At 32.5% G+C, this 3,755-nt stretch overlaps 1 pseudogene; it reads left to right on the top strand.

The window, feature by feature from the left end:
* The first annotated feature begins 215 nt into the window (after positions 1-215).
* On the top strand, positions 216-2,703 carry LOC132293875 (peptidyl-prolyl cis-trans isomerase-like; annotated as a pseudogene).
* The last annotated feature ends 1,052 nt before the right edge of the window (positions 2,704-3,755 follow it).

Below are 3,755 nucleotides of genomic sequence, written 5' to 3'. Positions count from 1 at the left end.
TAAATAAATAAATAATGTATTATGAATATATTTTTCAAAAGTTATTAGCTATGTTGGGTAACATGGGATTATTGCTTTAAAGTGTTAAATACTGAAATTAGAGAAAAAGTAATTCAAATTTTAAAATAATAATAATTTTTTAAAAAAGTCTAATTTTAAGGAACCAATGGAATTCTCATTAGGGTTTGGTGAAAGAGAGAAAAGGAAGGAGCCATGAAAGAAATGATGTGTTAATTAAGGTTTGGAGAAAGAGAGAAGGAAATAAGATTTTAAGGGGACAAAAAAAAAAAGAAAGATAAGAAGAGATAGGAGAGCGTAGTTTAGGAAAGTTTGATTGGGTAGAGGGCTTATTTTGTCATTTCAATTTAATAAAAGAATGAATCGGCGCCGTTTTTGGAGCGCCAATATTTCCGATCATGTCAACGGAGAAGGATCAGACCATATAAAATCCACCTTCACGCTCTCCATATGAACCAACATTCATACCGTAAATCTCACGCATTGACGAAGTCACACGCATAGACTGAAAATCTGAGAGTGTGTTACTAGATCTGAACATGGCAAACCCTAAGGTCTTCTTCGACATGGCGCTCGGCGGTGCACCGGCCGGACGGATCGTGATGGAGCTGTACGCCGACACCACTCCTCGCACCGCCGAGAACTTCCGAGCCCTCTGCACCGGCGAGAAAGGCGTCGGTAAGAGTGGCAAGCCTTTGGCTTCCACCGTGTGATACCCGGCTTCATGTGCCAGGGCGGCGACTTCACCGCCGGAAACGGCACCGGCGGCGAGTCAATCTACGGCACCAAGTTCGCCGACGAGAACTTCATCAAGAAGCACACCGGTCCCGGTATTCTCTCCATGGCGAATGCCGGCCCTGGGACCAACGGATCGCAGTTCTTCGTCTGCACGGCGAAGACCGAGTGACTGGACGGAAAGCACGTGGTTTTCGGGAAGGTTGTGGATGGGATGGACGTGGTGGAGTCGATCGAGAAGGTTGGATCGTCTTCTGGAAGGACCTCGAAGGCGGTGACCATCGCCGACTGCGGTCAGTTTTCTTAGACCGGCCTTGATCTTTGATCTATCATCTCTGATATCTCTGATATATGTGATCCAGGGTCTTTCTTGGTCACTTCTGTGATGTTTATAGAGTTCATATGTGGAGTGTGTATGGTGAATAGGTTTTACTTCGTCTACTACATTCCTACTAGTCTACTCCTCCATTCCTAGTAGTCTACTCCTCTCACTTTTTATTTTATTTTATAACACTGTCTACTCCTCTCACTTGACAATTAAATTCTGTAGCAATTTGGGTGCTTCTATGATCCATATTAGAATGCACAAATTTTTTTCCTATATTTTATTTTCCTTTTCTTCTTTTCCCACTAATACAAAAAATTCCATAATTCATACCCGAATGCACAATTTTTTTTCCTTTATTTTATTTTATTTTCTTTTCTTCTTTTCCCACTAATAAAAAAAAAATCAACCTGGTAGTCTTTTTAATGATTTGACAATTCTTTTGTACTGTTTTGGTGTACCCGCTTTATTTGTTGTCGATCATGTGATTGAGGGGCTTTGGCTTTTTCTTAAAGGTGTACATAAGGACAAAAACCCTCCAAATTTTCTTCCATATTTTATTTTCCTTTTCTTCTTCTTTTCCCACTGATACAAAAAAAAAAAAAAAAAAAAAAAAAAAAAAATCAACCTCATAGGTTTGACAATTCTTTTGTACAGTTTTGGTGTGCCTGTTTTATTTGTCGATCATTTTTCTCAAAGGGTATACCATAGGGACAAAAATCCTCTTCTTTGGCCCTCTCTGAAAACTGTCCAGTGAGAGATAAATTGCTGAGTTGGCAAATGGGTTAAAGTTGTATTTACTTAACTTTGTATTATGCATGTGATTTAAATATATTTCTTTATACTATGAATTATTGCAAACCACTTGAAACTGTCCGGGGATAAATTGTTGAGTTGGCAAATGGGTTAAAGTTGATTTGCCTCACTTTGTCTTATACATGTAATTTATACATATTTCTTTATAGTATTTGAATTTCAATTTCAATCTCCCTCCAAAAGAAAAGTTGACATTTCCCTAAAACTAGAATATGAAATATTGAAATATCAAATAGTGATTTTCAAGAAGCCAATAAGTCAAGATTATCCCGCAAAGAAGCGGAACAAGTCAAGATTATCCGGCGAAGAAGCTGAACTGAGGACGAACAAATAAGCAAAAGGATCTCCTTGATCAAAGAAAGAAGGCTAAACTGAGGACGTACAAATAAGCAAAAGAAGGACGTACAAATAAGCAAAATGATCTCCTTGATCAAAGAAATCACCATACATTATTCCGACTGGAAGCTAAAATGTAGATTCCCCAAAAACATTCCTGACAGTCCGACGAGAAATTGAAGCTCCAATCATTATAAGTATTAGGTTATTTTTAATTTCTTGTAATTTTATTTATAATGATAAATTAAAGTTTATTTTATATGGCGGCAATCCGGTGGTGCTTATTGGTAATAAAAAAATTTGAAGGCTGACTTCATCGTCTACTTTTTCTAATAGCATACAATACAAAAGTCAAGACATATCAAGGTTCATCACCTCCTTTCCTTTTTCTAATAGCATACAATACAAAAGTCAAGACATATCAAGGTTCATCACCTCCTTTCCTTTTTCTAATAGCATACCATACAAAAGTCGGACATATCAATTTATTATAATCACAACTTATTTAGACATTTATCATGGATATTTTTTTAACTTTTAACTTGAACCACAAATGCTTTCAACATATATGTAGAAAGATTTGCATATTCCATCACCTACTTTTTGTAACAACATATAATATTAGAGTGATCAAATTATTATTATCACAGCTTTTTTAAACAATGTATCAACTATGAATTGCATAGCATCAACATATTTTCCTAACACATTAAAAAAATTAACTTTCACAACTCAATTTTACAATTCCTAAATTAATAATAAGAATAACAAATACTTTCAACATATATATAGGAAGATTTGCATATTCTATCACTTACTTTTTGTAGCAGCATACATTACAAAAGTTTTATACTATATTAGGATACTGAACTGTACCGATACATAAGATTTGTAATTTTACTGAAAAGGAGATTTGTAATTTTACTGAAAAGGAATAGAATAAAATATTTTTGTATATAATATACTGTTATACATATATTTATATATTTTTGTATATAAGAGCTGTATATATATTTTTGCATATATATAATGTATAAGTGTTTATTGTATGGAGATATGTAAGTTTACTAAAAAGGAATGGAATAAAATATTGTTGTATATAATATATTGTTATACGTATATTTAGATACTAAACTAATATATTTTTGAATATATATTTTAGTATATATATAATGTATAAGTGTATGTTATGATACTAAACTAATATATTTTTGAATATATATTTTAGTATATATATAATGTATAAGTGTATGTTATGATACTAAACTAATATATTTTTGAATATATATTTTAGTATATGTATAATGTATAAGTGTATGTTATAAGGGAATTTGTAATTTTACTAAAAATGAATGAAATAACATATTTTTGTATATAATATATTGTTATACATATATTTGGATACTAAACTGTACTTATATATTTTTGTATATAAGATTTGTATATATGTAATGTATAAGTGTATGTTGAATAGGGATTTGTAATATTACTGAAAAGGAATAGAATAAAATATTTTTGTATATAA

This window comes from Cornus florida, unplaced genomic scaffold (genome assembly GCF_030987335.1).
Source record: "Cornus florida cultivar Cherokee Brave unplaced genomic scaffold, ASM3098733v1 CherokeeBrave_3.0.0_Hap2_Chr02, whole genome shotgun sequence".
NCBI lineage: Eukaryota > Viridiplantae > Streptophyta > Magnoliopsida > Cornales > Cornaceae > Cornus > Cornus florida.
The sequence above is the reverse complement of the archived record's forward strand: the minus strand, read 5'-3'. Positions and strand labels throughout refer to the sequence as shown.